The sequence below is a fragment of the Rousettus aegyptiacus genome, unplaced genomic scaffold (assembly GCF_014176215.1).
Source record: "Rousettus aegyptiacus isolate mRouAeg1 unplaced genomic scaffold, mRouAeg1.p scaffold_m13_p_4, whole genome shotgun sequence".
Lineage (NCBI taxonomy): Eukaryota > Metazoa > Chordata > Mammalia > Chiroptera > Pteropodidae > Rousettus > Rousettus aegyptiacus.
In genome coordinates this window covers 32660092-32677589 of record NW_023416307.1, presented here as the reverse complement: position 1 = coordinate 32677589, position 17498 = coordinate 32660092, and the positions used below count along the sequence as shown (strand labels likewise).

General features: G+C 33.3%; 1 pseudogene; it reads right to left on the bottom strand.

Moving 5' to 3' along the window:
- Positions 1 to 10754: 10754 nt before the first annotated feature.
- On the bottom strand, positions 10755 to 10873 carry LOC118601795 (annotated as a pseudogene).
- Between the last annotated feature and the right edge of the window lie 6625 nt (positions 10874 to 17498).

The following is a 17498-nucleotide window of genomic DNA, read 5'->3' as shown; positions in this document are numbered from 1 at the left end:
TATCTCTAATCACATTTGAACATAGTCCAGAACTGGAAGGACACATGGCCAATTCAAACGGCATAGGTAATTGATGGGCATGTATTAAAGAGACTATTTACGAAGGGTGGTCAAGGTTAAATGAAACTAACAGTCACTAGTGAAATCACCCAGGGTTAGTAATAACAGGGAGCTGTGGTAACAGCTCCTAACTCTGAAGGGGAAAAGTAAGTGGTGGTTATCAGATCCCAGAAGTAATTTCTATAGCTGTAGAAGAGCAGACCAACCAGAGCCAGGTCCCTAAGCACAGAAATGCAGACGATCTGCAGCAACCTGCGGCAAAACTCTTGTTTTGAAAATGCAAATTTGTTCTAATGCAATTGATATATTAGGGAACAATTTGAGCATAACTGAATTTGGTGTTCACTTATGCACAATTTCACCCATGAGAAATACTAGGTGAACAGAGAAAACTGCATAGCAGAATGGTGCTGAGTAGCAATACACAAAATATACACGTGCACACACTTCAAATATCTACCAGCTACCTTAGTTCACTGTACATGTTATGAGCCACATCCATCCACATATGGTGCTACAACTTTCCTTCCAATTCCAAATAATCTTTCTTCTACCACTTAACAATAACTTGCATTCTGCATTTTTTTCAGTGCCCGCTTTCACAAGCAAACTTCAGGTCCTTTTCAAGGTAAAAAGTGCCATATTAATTTAATATGTATGTGTATTTCTAACCCATTTAACATGTGTAAAATTGTGCTACAAATTTTATTAAGTTCCCATCTATGTGTGTGTGTGTGCATATGTGTGCACATGTGTGTGCGTGTGTGACTAATGAAAATTTTGACTGCTCGGCCCCTCATCCCATTTGCCCCACAGCTCTGTGGTTTTAATTGCATGATTTTGCACAGTGTGGTAATTTTTAGGATTTCAAATGTTCTGTTAAAGCAAAATTGACCGTACATACTCAGATCTCATCACATCCCTCCTTCCAATTTTGGACAATTTCTCTTACTGACCCAAACCAACAGGAAATCAGAGCAAGGAAGCCCACTGGTGTACTCCATAAGAGTCAGCCTCCTGGAGCACAGAGCCAGGTGGAGAAGAGTGGAGAGTGAATCAGAAAAGGCACGCTGAAAGTATTTGCACAGAAACCTTTTGTTTAAACATTCTTCCTTTTGATTTCTAGTGCCTTGCTACTCAAAATACGGTTCAGGGATCAGTAGCTTCTGTTGATCTTCTGGGAGCATGTTAAGAATATGGAGTATTGGGCTTCTCCACAGAAGTACTGAATCAAAGTCTGCATTTTAACAAAATCTCTCAAGTGATTCGTATGCACATTAAATTTTCAGAAACACTATTCTCAAATCTTATATTGGTTCTTCTTATATCTCCAACTCATTTGCTACTGCCTTGCTATATCCTTTCCTGTGTCTCCTCTTCTTCCAACTCTATAAAATTTTCAAAGTTGTGATAAATTACAACTGGCTTGTAACCTGAAGGAACTTCAATGGTGGAGTGAACTTTGGCTTCAGGGAGATTATTTCCATTCTAGAGGTTAGCTCTGAGAATACTGCAAAAAGTTAAACAACATCTGTCTCCAAGAAAGCAGATCAAGACCATTAGAGTTAAGCTTAAGTATTTAAGTATTTCATGCTGACTCAAATGCCAAATATTGCCTATCAGCTTGCAAGAAAAATAACAAGAGACACCCAAGCTAATCAAAATTATAAATTGACAATTATATATACATACATATATATAAACTTTTAAAGTAACAAGGCCTAAGAAAGTTAGTTGGCTACAAATTCATTGATTATATTCAGTATATAAGTTTATCTTTATACTTTATTTTCAACTCCTGCCAACCGAAAGCAATGTAATCTTCATCTGTCCTTTCTTGCATCAGCTCTCCCAGAAGATTATCTTGGTCACCTATTCTCAAGTCCTTAGAATTATATTTGACTCATTTCCTTTTCTTGATCTCAATTCAGGAAGCAAAATAATCACTGAATCTTAATCCCTTTTTCTCAATGCCTTTTTCATCCTTTCTATTTCCATTTTCTGGTTCATATCTTATCACTACTTACATTGGGATACACAAAAAATCATCTTAGTAAGCTTTATAAATTTATTACTTTCTTACATCAGTAATTTTACCCACATTTCCAGGAGATCATCATTGACTCAAGAGTAAAATTCATGCCTACTCTAAAAATTCATGATTTCTCATAATTTGGTCCCAAACTAATACTCCAACTTTACATTGGAACCTTCATGGTGTCCTTCACAGCAGCATCACCAACCATAGATGAGGCCATAGGTCTCTGTAAGGGCATCCCGAACTCTAAATAAGAAAATTTTGGAGAACTCCACACCATTTGTCTATTGTGAGCCCACTTAAACTTGTCCCTTTTAACCCACTCTCCTTAATGGCAGTACATTTATTTCAGACATGGTTTTCTGGGATGACCGGTATGGTTTTTATTTGTTTCATCCTTGGGATTATTTTTCTTTTCAGATACCCCTTGATTCCATGCTTTAAAGTCACAGATCACACCTAAACTTCCTTCAGGACTCAACCCTGAGTAACCTCAGCTCAAGTCAGTACACCTAGACTCTCCTTTTGATTTAAAAAGAGATCTATAAGCTATATTTATAGTCTTTTATGCTTCTTTATTTCTCTAACTAAACTAGTTTCTTCAACAGACCTTGCCCCATTTTATTCTCCATGAATGGAGTATACTCTACTTTCTTCTCTGAATTCACAAATTGTATCCACCTTCCAAGAACATGCTGAATTACACTTCCTCCATAAAAGATTGAATTCTGCACCACTTCGGCCACACCAGTTATCCCTCCTTTGTTTATGTCTAGGTACTTTTTATTTTTTATACCAGTCTTTATTTTTAGTTAAGACTCCTATGGTTTTATGATACTGGGTAAATGTTTCCCGAATTGCTTAACTCATATGTATGCCTTACCTTCCTAACAAGGCCAGGGACAAAGTCTGACTTCTTCATATGCCTTAGAAGTTTTGCATGTGCTCAATAATATCTGTTGATTGAAGCCATAGTGATTTCTCTCATTTGTTTAATGGAAGAAAGGCTTTTTCGTTTTTGTTTTTTTAACCTTAATGGAAAAGAGAGAGCTCGGGCTCTGTGAAGGTACATGCAAATACTGTGAATACTACCCACATGCTGACAGATTAACAATGCTTTTAAAAGTTGCCATTAATGATCCAATTCAAGTGTACTTTTCATTAAATTTTAATCCAATAGCAATTTCCTTTCCCCATGTCCATTCTCGGTTACATTGTCTCCATGATGCTATTTAACTTTAACCATTAGAGAACAGGTTAAAACAAACCCATAATTAAATTGACATGGAAAAGTTATAATGCTGCTTTTGAGTGCAAAGCTTTTAATCTTAACTATAATAAATGTGTCATCACTTGTCTACATTAGCTAATTGTTCAAAACTTTATTCCACTGAAACTATCATTTAAATGTACATGCAAATATGTACATACTTTACATACATGTATATTTAGTTTTATATCCATTGGTAAAATAGAAAACCAATTGCTTCTAATAAGTTATAGTAAGTTTTAGTATAAGAAATGTTTTAAAAGAGTTTCTAATATTTAGGATATTAACTTTAAAACTTATAAAGTTTCAATGGACCTATAACATTAATAAAGTTTGTAACAAACAAGAAGTTTTTCTAATATAATTAAAAAATCTTATATAGTATATTGATACTCTTCAGATACTGTTCTACCTTTACAAATATTAACTCATTTAGTCCTCATAACAATGCATAAGCTAAGTATTATTTTCATTTCTGCTTTACAAATAGGAAATTAGGCATAGCTAGTTCATGCAAAGACAGGATACACGCACAGCCTGCGCGGCTCTTCTGGGCTCTTAACCATTACAGACTGCTGCTTCCCTCATGAAAGAACAAAATAATGTTATGGATATTTTGTGGCTAAGTTTAAAATATTGCTGTCTGTATTCAAAGTCATTTTTCTCTCGGTGTACCACCTCCTATCAGAGAATGTAAACTTGACACACTAAAACCGTGTAAACTCACCATCGTTTAAACTAGTGAATCACATTTTTTCTATTATAGTTCTTGGCAATCCTTTTTATTTAAATTTTAAATGTCGTTATCAATAATGACTTCTCCTTTATGAATTTGGGTACATTTTAATAATGGTCATACTTTAAATTTAATTTTTATGTGTAGTAAAGTGAGAAATGTACATAATTATAAAATCATGTTTAATAAGCATTTTAAATAAATGACCACTACCCTAAACCTTTTCATCCTTGATTTCCATTTCCCAGACACAACTATTTTTAGGTTTTTGTTTCCTCTGGTGTTTACCTCATTTTTAAAAGCGTGATAAACTATTATTTCTTTTTGCTTATTTGCTTTAGGTATTACCTGTTGACTACTATGATAGATGAGGAATTTCTGTACTTGAGGGCAGGCTTGGGGAATGACAGGCTTCACTGTGAGGTAATGGTGTGGGACTCAGTCATTTTATTGGAGGATTACTATGATTAGCATCTATAATATTTCCACCTTTCTATTTTGTTTCTCTAAGGAAACTCTAATCTTTTATGGGAGTGGAAAAAGTAGGGAGTAGAAAAAGGGTATAAGCCTGGATGGCCACTGAAGGAAAAGCAGTTGGACAGTGTTTTTTCTTTTACTAATTAGATTTTTATTGAATCCTTTCATTTTCAGTAGAGCGCCAAAACCTCATCTGCCCTAAGGACAAAAAATTCGGACTCCCTATTTTCCAGCCTACCCACTACATAAATCTCCAGCCCACTGACAATTATGAAGGAAGTGTTGAGTTGTGTTGAGAACCAACATGTCTTTGGAAAGAAATAAAAATTCCATCGCTTTTGAAATTCCATCACTTTTGAAATAAAATCCAAACTTCTCTTTATTAGGTGGTTTTCTAACTACCCAATCTATAATAGATCTGCATCTATCATAGTTCTTTTTTTTCCTTCTTTTCTACTTTCCTCCTTCCCTCCCTTCTTCCCTCCTTACCTCCTTCCTTCCTTCCCTACCCCACTCTTTCGTTGCCCTCCCTATTAGGATGTAAACTTGCTATGGCCTTATAAACCACTACAGTAACTGGAAAAACATTTGGTAGATAGTTTCCACTCAATAAAAACATTTTGAATGCTTATTGGTAGAAAGAAATCTCACAAATTGAACTCAAATTTCCTTTATCAATGCTCTATAGATAATCTCCATTCTTATCTGGGAGAATCAGCACATTTAATTGGTGATCTTTGGAAACCAAAGATCTAGCTTCCATCCAAATTCATAACTTATGGCTATGTGAATCTCTTGTCTATAACATAAAGATGATGGCACTAACACCAGCCTCACCGAGTTGTGGGAAGACTAAGTGCTATCATTTAGAATGCATTCCACAAGTGTCAGTGTCCTACACTATCTCTCTTGACCAGGAACAATGAACTTCAACTTCCTGATTATTTCTATGTATGTGTGAAATGTGAGTCTTCTCCCCTCTGCTTGCCAAAGAAGGTCCTGGCTTTACTTTCTCAGTTCTTGTTCCTCCACAGCCCTCAAAGGTAATTTCTGCAGTTGCCATATTAGTTTTTAGATTCCAGCACTGCAGAATTGAAAGAAAAGAACAAAGCATAGAGAAATTATAACTCTGCTGGTAGATTGTAGAGAGAAACACAGTAGGAGTAAAAGAGGAACCGTGCTCTGCAGTGGATTGTGATAGCGAAGGTGGAAGATGAGGACAAACTGGCTCAAGAAGAATTAAACTGGGAGAGGAAGTCTGTATTTAGTGGTGGAGAAGGAGATAAATGGAAGGGATAAAAAGTCATAGATGAGGGAAAGAGTCCTCTAAGCCAGAGGTCCCCAACCCCTGGGCCACAGACTGGTACCTGTCAGTAGTCCGTTGGGAACCAGGCTGCACAGTAAGAAGTGAGCAATGGGCCAGCGAGCAAAGCTTCATCTGTATTTGCAGCCACTCCCCAGCACTAGCATCGCCACCTCAGCTCCATCTCAGATTGTCAGGCATTAGATTCTCATAGGAACACCATTCTCTGGTGCCAAAAATGTTGGGGACCACTGCCAAGCAAATATTGAAAACTGCTAATGTTTATTGGATGCTTAAAATGAAGCAGTTTAATAAATATCACTTATTCCTCATAATAGACCTATGAAGTAAGTATACTAAAGATGTAGGATTTTAGATAATAGGCGACAATCTGTAATTTTTATAAGCTTTTCTATGAAACATGGCTCCTTCCTTAAATTCTATAGAAATGATGAAATTCTTGTTTAGACTATACATTTCTGAAAGAGATTTCTCTAGAATTGACTTATATAGTCACAACTTCAAAAGATGACAGAGGTAATCAATTTTACACAGATTTCTCATTCCTTAGTATTAGTTATGAATACAACAGACCTTCTCTTTGCTATCTAATTTTGGACATTTCTTTACTCTATAGGAGTGAAAGGCCTAATTGCAAAAGTTTCTCAAGACAAAAACATCCAGGAAGTTATCTCAAGTAAATTCTAAGAATTAAGCCATGGACATTCTCCATGGCGTATACAAAGATAAAAGAAAAAGAAAAAAGAAAAGCCAGTGTTTGTTTTTTTTCAGCGACTTTAGAGTATAATAATTAAATCTATGGGAAAGACTCCATATTTTAAAAGAGAGAATGTATATATATAAATTTAAAATATATATATTTTAAAATTCTGCCTTTGGAAGTAAATCAGTTTTCAATTAACATCTTTTATTCTTCTTTTTTGATTCTGAAGAAAATAAAACTTTATTGATTCTAGGTTTTCTTTGTGCCTAGATAATAGCATTAGTAAGAGAGTTTGCAATTCTATAAATGAATAGGTTTATACTTATTTCAGAGAAATAAAAACATACTTTAAAATATGTATATGTGTACTTATTTAGTTCTTTTGTGTTTTGACTATCCACAGATTGTCTTGTTTATATGCTTTGTTTTCTTTCTTTTCTTCAACTAAGAAGTTTAAGGAGATAGCTATACTTCAGGCCCATATGTTATCTTATTAGGTTTGGCTTGTAAGTGTGTTTAATCTTCATTTTCATTGCAAAAGCAAATATCTGTTTCCTTGAATCTCTAAAATTATGTGTCTGAATTATTTTAATTTATATAAGTATAAAAACCCTTTTCATTGTACCGTTTTCAGATTATTGAGTATTTTTCTGTGTTGCTTTTTTCAAATAATAACAAAAACAAAAGCATTGATTTGCATAACACTCATAGTTTCAAATAAATTTCACATACCTGGTCACGTTTTCTCCTTCCAAAGCTTTATGAGTTTTGGAAGCTGGTATTATTGTTCACACTTTATAGATAATGAAACAGGTACAGAGAGTTTAACATATATGCCCAAGGGCATAGAGCTAATAAATGATAAAATAGAGCTACCATGCAGGTCTTCTCTTTTCTGATCTATAAAATAATAAATCAAAAGTGTTTTTTCAAATCTTAATTCCTATTCTAACCAAGCTTTTACTGTTAGATTGGACCAAACATTTATACTGATGACTAAGAGTATATTCTTCTCATGGTGAGCCAAACTCTGGAGTTAGAGTTGCCTCAATTTTCTTGTTATAAAAGGAAGATAATGACAGAATCTAACTCACTGGGTTGTTGTGAGAATGAAATATGTTAACACAGAAAAGGATCTTCTGTGTGAACTAATTTGGGTTAAAATCTTAGCTCTTTTGTACTAGCTGTGCAAATCTGAGTAAGTTACCTCCCCTACCTGAATCTACAAAATAAAAAAAAAAACAGTCATGGTCACAGATTATTGAGATAATATATGCAAAGCTCCAATACAGTTTAACTATCAAATGAATGGTAGTTGCTGCTGCTGTTGTTTTCCTAAGTATTAGTCTTTGTCAATGTCACCATTTGTTTTATTTATCTGCTTGTTATTAAGTGCTGTGATTCAGGGTTTGACTCCATCATTTATTTCATTGGTCCACATTATTCGTTATTTGGGAGATAGCTGTCCAAATAGATTTAAAAAAAAAAAAAAAAAGTATTTAACTCCTTTCACCCACTTCTCCTTGCCCCATCTTGCCCACTGGATGTAGTGTGATATTTTCCAGAGGCCTTAATAAAAATAAACCTAGTTGTCTGCTCCATCCACTGGATCCCCACAGCACTTAGTTTGTACCTCTACAATAGCACTTACTTATGGTAAGTTTCTGTGTTTATTTCATTCACCTTGAATCAGATAACAACAGCAAGCTAAGTGGAACTATGGATCAAGCCAGCAGTGATCCAGGGAGCAGGACTCTGCCCATAATCAGGACTTTGTGCCCATGCTGGCAGCTAGAGAACCAAAGAACAGTTATCAGAAGCAGCCCCTTACATAGGCATATAGTCTACTATCTGATGAAAGGTAACTGAATAAAGTCAAATGGCGGAAACCGAGATTTTAATCAAAGTGGGTTGGGAATTGATGAATCAAGAATTGATAAAACATGATTTGATGAACTAGAAAATTTAAAGTTTATGTAAGGAAGGTGAAACAGGAAAAATTCTCTGAGCTAGAATTCAAGTAGTATCTAACTAGGTTTTTCATGTACCCTCTGGGAAACAGAGAACTGGTGCAAAGAAGAACTGATGCAGCCGTGTCCTACTCATTCTGGTTTTCCCCGTGCTCGTTGTGAAATGACAAGCCTCCTTTGCACTCATATCGAGTCTACCTGCAGCTGCCTCTGAACCCAGTCCAGGAAGGTTGTCATGTTAAGACTTTTCCTTCCAGGGTATTAAGAAGATTTTTTGCATTTGGTAGAGCCTGTGATTCTCCTGTGTATAAACGAGAACAGGACACGGTTTCTTTAAGTAGTACCCCCACACTCCAATGAGAATATCTTGTTAACTGGGTAGATTTTCCATATGTGAATTTTGTTGCTATTATTGTTTTCTTTTCCAGTTTTTATTTTAAGTTACAAACTTGCATTCACAAACCTCTTATCATTGATTTTCTCTGCTCCCATGCCTATCTGGCTTACTTCTTCCAACTGTCTAAGAACAAATCACCCTTTTAATAAAAGAACATTTACCAAAGGTTTTCTTTTACCTTTTCCTGTAGCATCGAGATGAACTTGCATTTGCAATACACATAGCCAATGATAATCCAAAGGAAAAATACATGCATAGCACATAAGCTCTAGATCACCGAAACAGATGCTGTCATGTTCAAATGTAATGGGTCTCAAGAGTAATTCTTTAGCTCCCCTGATATATTTCTCCCTATAAATTGTGTGGGAATTGCCTCTTTGCAGCTCCTGCTCCCAGAGGGAAGAGCTACTTATTACTTACTTAAGACTCATCCTCTCCTACTTGTTAACTTGAGAACCTGCTGTTAACTTTAAACAAGATTTCAACCCTGTCTCTAGTACCTTCACCCTCAGAGGATATAAAACAGAATCTGACAGCAGGAATTTACCCTCTCTCATGGGCATTTGGTCTTCACAGTAACACATACTGCTTTGCTTTCCTGCCTCCATAGCATTTCCTGCATCTCCTATGATACATGGAATTTGGGACTAGAAAAGACCATCAACATAAGTATAAATAGGTTACTCTTTTCTTGGGTAATTGCAGAGGATAAATAGATATGATGCAAGGATCTTATATGCATTAGGATGTGAGATTGAGAGAATGGTATTAAAATTAACTCCAAGGTTTTAAGTCAGAAAGTCCAAGAGTTTGCAGCCCACATTATATTAAATACCTAGACTATCCTGAAGCCATTTGAATATTATTTTAGCCATCTCAGATCTCTAGAGCCCCTAACACAAGCTGAGGAGTACTAGTTACAGGTAGGGAGTCCAGGAGTCTCACTCAGTGAACACTCAACCTGAGCAGCTAATTTTTCTGAGAGTATTTGGAGTACTTTATTCTTCAATTAATATTATATCATACTACAGAAATATCACAAGAACTACTGACTTATCAATTGGTATGTTGATTAATTGGCCTGTAGATTACAAATATAAATGTCGACAATCTCTGGCCACCTTGATTCCAGATGATAAAGAGCATAATCACCTCTGTTAATTTTTATACCTGTATTTTAATTCTCTTTGACTCTCAGCTTTCATATATATACATATATAGTGTATACGTGTATATGTATATATGTATATATTAATAGATATTTCTCTCTTATATATTGCTATCTCTAATACTAAAAATGATTGACATTATATATTATTTTAAAAATTAGAACATTTTCTCTTATTGTCTGCCATTTTTAAGTGACAGGCACCAGCATTTCTTTAGTTCTTTATATCTTCAGTTCTTTTCTTATTCTTCTTTCTTCCTTATTTCTTTCTTTTCCCACCTATCTTCACCCTTCTTCTGCTACCAACCACCTCAGTTCAACAGAACAATGTCTTCTCAATCACAAATATCAAGTGAGAGAATTCCACCGCTTCTGAACTTCACCATCTCCAAACCAGAAATTCCCACTTTCTTTTCAGGAATTTATGTAAGAAAAAAATAAAGATGTGCTTTTAACTAACACTATAATTAACTGTGTGCCCAGGAAAAAAAAAAAAAACTTTATAAACATTATAAACAAAATTTATTTCCATAAACTAAGGAAAACAACCACTTTTATAGCTAAACAATATTTTTATAATTCAAAACTAATGCTGCCTAATGCTATTAGGTAGTTAACAGCACTCAATATTCCTAGGTGGTCTCCCATCCAAATACTAACCAAGCCCAACCCTACTTAGCTTCCGAGATCAGACAAGATCGGGCACAGTGAAGGTGGCATGGCCATAGACCATAATTATCATCTGATTGAGTGCTTGTTCCATGTAAAACATTGTGTTAAGCAAAATACATTATTTTGTTTTATCTTCACTATGATGCTATAAAATTATTATTAGCAGTATTACCGTCCTTTCTAAAGTGAGGAGTTAGGATGGCTAACAATTTACTCACTGTCAAAAAACTAGTAAAAATGTAAAATGGAAACACAGATCATTTTAAAACACATGGTTTAAACCCCTGAATTCCGATGCCTTCAGAACTTTTTTTAAAGATTTTCAAAATATAGTTTGAGGTGAAGATGAAAATAAAATTACTGGTCAATAAAATAATAGACTTTTATTTTTTCCAAGCTCGAATTTACAGATGGAGCATATACCCAATCTTTTCTTTTGAAACAGAGTTCCATAGAGATAACAAAAACAAGAAAAATTACAATGATTTGTTTGTTCACATTTTAATGCAAACTTCTGACATTATATCATTTCAATCGTTAAGTGATTCCATAAGTATATCTATAAAATGTAGATACTTAATTACATACTGTTATTAAATCTGAGAAACTTAATGATGACTTTTAATACATAATAACAGGTCCATTTTAAATTGTTTTGAAATTAGAGGCAGTTCTACCCCTAACATTTATTAGCAGGACCAGAGGCCAAATGAGGCTCATATACTATAATTAAATATTTAAAATTTTACCACTAAATAATTAATAATTTAAAAACTTTATATCGTGCTAATAAATTATTAGACATATTACATTTATCCTTCTACCTTGACAAATATTCCTTTATATAATAACAAAACTTGTAAAACATGCATATAGCTATGGTTTTTTATGACTGAAAGTTTAAAAATATCAAAAGATGACTAAATTTAATTATTACTGCATATATCTGGTGTTCCCTTGGTTAGCTGGTAATGTGTGAATATAAAATAAAATACAAATAAACATAATTTTTAAGTTAGATAATTATTATATTATTTTTATTGATTTTATCTTAACAGAAATGATAATTTTTTAACATTCTGATTATGAATTAACATAATATGTTTTCTATTGATAGAAATGATTTAACTAAATCATGCCATTAATTCTCAAAAGTATACAAAATTTGAATACATTTTATCAAATGCTATCAAATTCTAAAATTAAAATTATTTTCATGCCTTCCAAACAATTATTTCTGTAAAATATTCTGTCAACTAATAAAATTATAAAACATATATTAAAATTAATGAATATTAAAATTTAAATTCATTACTTAAAGTCTAAAGTTTGTGTTTAATTTTTTGAAAATTTAATTAAGCCATTACTTTTTGATAAAACCACAACTATTCTCAATTCCTGTATTCAACGTTTATCTTGTTGCAAATGTAAAAAACTGGTCATACTTCACTGAAATTACCTCTAGATCTACTTATATCAAGTATCAGAGTAAATATCAGTGGTTTCTTATTATAAAAATTCTTCAGTCATCACATGCGACTGTTGTAAATTTCATTCTATTTCATTAGTACCTCCAGGATCATGAATTAGAACAGAGAAATAAGCAAAATAAAGGACTCTCATCACTGCTGAGAAACAATTCTTCATTATATTGCAAAATCTATTGCAGTCATGCTACCTGGAAGGAAGCATCTGACAAGTTAATTAATGTGTCTTTTCTGCCAATGAAGCACTTCTGCCTCTCAAATCTTTCCTGTACTATAAAGCAATGTCAATTTCCGATGTTCATTCAGATATAATTCTCAAAATTTCACCACATTTGAAGGCCGTGTCCTATGATTTTGGGATTTCAGATTAAAGACATAAAGAAGTTTTTTCCAGAGGCCAGAAAAGAGTTAGCCACAAGAACAGATATTGAGGACTACAGGCTCTGTTGTACCAGTGCTGCATGCCAGATCTCAGCTCTCAAGCCAGACCTTTGACTTTTTTTTGTCTGTGTTTTGTATTTTTGTATATATTTGTGTTATGCAGGAATATCTAACTTCCTGGTCTAAAGAACGGGACTCTTTTGTCCAGGTCAAGAGTTTAGGGGTCAGAGGTTATTATCATTGTCAGAGAAGCATCTGTTGAAGAAGCAGTTAATTCCAAAAGCTTGGAAAAGTCCCACCATGCTGTTTCGAGTTTAATCTAATCAAGACTTTCACATATGACTTATTTTTGTCCAATTTGTTTGGCAATGGTATGTAATATTTCAAACTCCATCTGTACTTAGCTAACCTGAAAGAGTAAATCAGCTGTGGAGTAGTGTCCACTGGGTCCCATCTAACACTGGACAATCAGACTAAAATATACTTGTAATATGAAAAAAAAGAAAAGAAGTTGTTCATCACTGCTTCTATGCAATTTTATTTTCCATTATACCAAGAAAATTCATCAATACAAAACCAATAAAAGAGATTCTAGGAATGGGAATTACTCTGAAGATTTTGCAAGCGAATGCTTAAAAAATAAATTAAAAAAGACACCATTTCCATTCCAAGAATGAGAGATTTATATTCACCAAAGGAAAACAAATGTGTGTCAAATTGCTACTTAATCCTTGTCCAGGCAGAATTCAATCAGGGCAAGGTGCCTAATCAAATTGCCATGATGATCTATCGAAGTTATAAATATGACAATTCTCACCACAAAAAGAAAAATGGGCTATCAATATATATGAGTATATGGATATTGAACGGAGAAAGAAGTTACAAAACTGTCTATTCTATTTCAGAGTCTACATTGTATTAATGTAACATGAAAAGCTTTATGTTGATACAGAAATTCTGTTAAAATGTGTGTATGCATAATAACATACATGTATTAACACGCATATATATGTATGTGTATACACATATATATTAACATACATGTATATATGTATATAACTATGTTTGGGTATGTTTGGATAAATGCACCAGAAATCTTTTATAAACAACCTGAATTGTATTTAAGTAATAGTGAAGGTAATTAAATAGATAAAGGCACTGATTTATAGGGAAAGACTTAAATATGTAAATATATATGAAGTTTGGAAATAAAAAGATTTATAGCATAATTACATAATGTAATATCTGAAAAAATTTTTTAGCCATGATTATGAAGACTTAATTTGTAAAGTAAAATAAGAGCAATATGTGAAATTACAGGTGGTCCTTAAATTATCAAAAATGTTTCTTGGAAGTTAGAAAACTTGGAAATAAAAGGCAGGGGAAAACCTTTGGAGAAATGAGCTAGAGACAATTAGTGTCTTATTTACACTATCATCCAATCAGAGGTGAGACTAATTGAAATAAACAAGAGTTAAGTTCTTACAACATATTTCTGGTAACATAAAAATCATCAAATTTCCAAATAAAAACCTGTAACGTTTCTAATGCTAAACATTGAAATAAATGCGAGCTACACATACATTTAAAAACAACTAATAAAAACAAGTAACATACTTATTCCAGTTCAGGGTGGTGGGTGGCCAGCACCTCTCCCAGCAGTTCCGGCTTCAAGGCAGGAACTCACCCTGGACAAGATACCCTTCCATAACAGGGTGCACTCACACACACCCACACACTCAATCAGACTAGGACAATTTAGAATGACAATTTACCTCACATGTACATCTTTCGGATGTGGGGAAAACTAGAGCACCCGGAGAAAACCACACAGACGTGGGGAGAACATACGAACCACATAGAAAGTGCCCTAGCTGGGAATCAATTTTTTTTCTCATCCATGTTGTAAGGAAACTAGGTTAAATAAAATATTATTTAAGGACCTGATGTACTATAAAATACAGTTTGCTAAATGTAGAGGAGAACAAAAACATCTAATCTCCTATTAGTATTTTCTAATGAGAATAAGAAGTTGTAATTTTTCGAGTCTACTGTTATAGATATTTGCACTTATATCAGTGATTCCGTGCATAACGAAGTCATTTCAAATTTAACATCATCAACATCATCATCATCATCATCATCATCCTTATATAGAGTATCTTTTTCAATCAGATAAGAAACTGACAAGAGACTGTTACTCTACCCTAACAATAACAAAAACAAAAGTTCAGCTAAACTGCAAAAATCATATTTTTATAACTCATTAAGGAGTTGAGGAAACTTAAACTAAAATCCAGAAAGTGCCCAATTCTTTATATAAGAGAAGAGACTCATGGCTGCTGAGGAAGAAAATATAAGAGTGAGATGGAGTGGAGTGGAGTGGGAGAAGTAAGTAGAAATTAGATACAAATTTAAAGAATTGTTAAGTCACAAGTAGGCTGGCATGGCAGATTAGAATTTGCAGGAACCCCACCCACAGACAAAACCTGCATCCACCTGCCAATTCTTTCTTATGAGTATTTACCAAGTGTAGGGAATAATCACTAAAAGCATGGAGACCAGTGTCAAAGAATAGGAGCTAAGAGATAGCCTCATTGAGGTGTGCAGGGCCTCTTCCAAGTACGAGTCTTCCTCAGAAGAGAAGTGATAGGAGAAGGAAGATGGGAGATGTCTGAGTTGCAAGAAACACACACACACACACACACACACACACACACACACACACACACACACATTACGATTTAGTTTTCAGTTACCAAAGATGAAGTGAAACCTCTTCAAGGCATTCTATGTCTTCATGAAGTACAGGGCCACAGCCCACAAAGGCTGGAAGAAGGCAAACAGGTCTTAAAAGATCTTTCAAAGGTTCATAAATCATGGAGCATATCACTTTTTGGCTTTTAGGTTAAGATCAAAAAGAGAAATTATGGGGCAGGACAAATAACTCTCCAAAGATCTAACAACCTAGCAACTAGGTTGTAAACTAGGGAGAGATATTCCACAGTTCCAAAAGTTGGCAGGTGGCTCAGCTTGGAAGCATAGGCAGGTCTCCGGATCTTGGCAGTACAATGATCCCAAGCCCAGCAAAAGGGAAATTCCTGATTGCATTTTTAAAACTTTTGAAGATAGTAGAAAACAAAATTAAACTAATGTTGAAACAAGTCCAGACTTAATCCAACTAGATCATATTGACTCAATTCCTACTCTAGTGGTCTGATTAAAAAGTGTACCCCTTTCTAATAATAAATATTATTTACTTCAGTTTCCTCTACTCTTTTATATAAAATGTCTGACAAACAATGAAAGACTATAAGACAAATAAAAAACCAATATATATAAATAACAGACAAGAAAGGAAATAGTTAATAAAAATGACCAGAGATAGCTCAAGTGTTGGAATTATTAAACAGAGGATTTAAAATAATTATTATTAAAAAAGTTAAAGAATATAATGAAAATGGAGGACAACAAGCATGAAGAATTGGCAAATTTCAGCAAAAACAATAATAATAAAAAAGATCTAAATAAAAATGTGAAAAATATGATAAAGACAGAATTCAAAGCAGACTGAACAAAGCAGATTATAATATCAATGAATGTGAAAGTAGCTCAATAATAATTTCCTAACAGACACAAAGAGAAAAAAAGTAAAAATAAGAATTAAAAGAACAGAATAACTGACATATGAAGTATAATATCAAACTGTGTTAAAAAGGTGAAAAAAAGAATGGGGCAGATAAACTACAAGAGATAATGGGATATAAAATGATACTACCACTTTGGAGAACTGTTTTGAACTTTTTATAATATGAACTTTTTATAATATGAACTTTTTATAATATGAACTTTTTATAATCCTATCATCCATATATTTCATTCCTAAATATAAGCTAAGAGAAATAAAAATATAAAATATAAAAATAAAAATATTCCTATATAAATTATTATAGTCACCTTGTTCATAATAGCCAAAAATTAGAAAGAAACACACAAGAAAATGAATAAATATACACTGGTATAATGATAGAATAGATTACTACTCAACAATAAAAAAAAAAAGAATAGTGATATATGTAAAAACATGGATGAGTCTTAAAATCATTGTACTGCCAGACACGGAAGTGTATATGTTGAATATTTACATTTGTAAGAAATACCAAAAAAGCAAAACTTACTATAGGTAATGAAATCAAAAGGTGACTTGTCAAAGAAAGTAGGATGGGAGGGATAGAATTGATTGGGAAACTTCCTATGAGTGATAAAAAAAGTTCTATACTTTGTTTTGATAGTAATTATGATGAAACCAATTATTAAAGTAATTGAACCAAACTATTATGGTACATTCATTTGATTGTATAATTATATCACAATAAAAAAAGATAAAGGAATATTTTTCCAGGAACATTATTATTATTAGTGAAACTGATTCTTGTAGAAGAGAAAATAATTTGACCAACGAATGAAAGGCTTTCAATTAGAATATTGTGAAACTATCTTTGATTGATGTTTATCAACTGACTGTATATCCATATTTTCAGCACTATAATAAAATTAAAAATAGGCTCGGCAGACACACAGAATTTGTGATTGTTCTATCATTCTTAGTGGCTAACATTTATTCAATAAATGCTTGTTAAGGGCATCTACACTAAAATAGGAAAGTATAAGCTTTACACTAAAACAGCTAGGGTTAAAATAATTCCAGCTTTTAGGGGGTTTTTAAAACCTCATTTTGCCAGCAGTCAAAATTTTAACTTCTATGTTTTCATTATGTCCATTTCCCTTTTCATATATTTTTAATGACTTTACAAA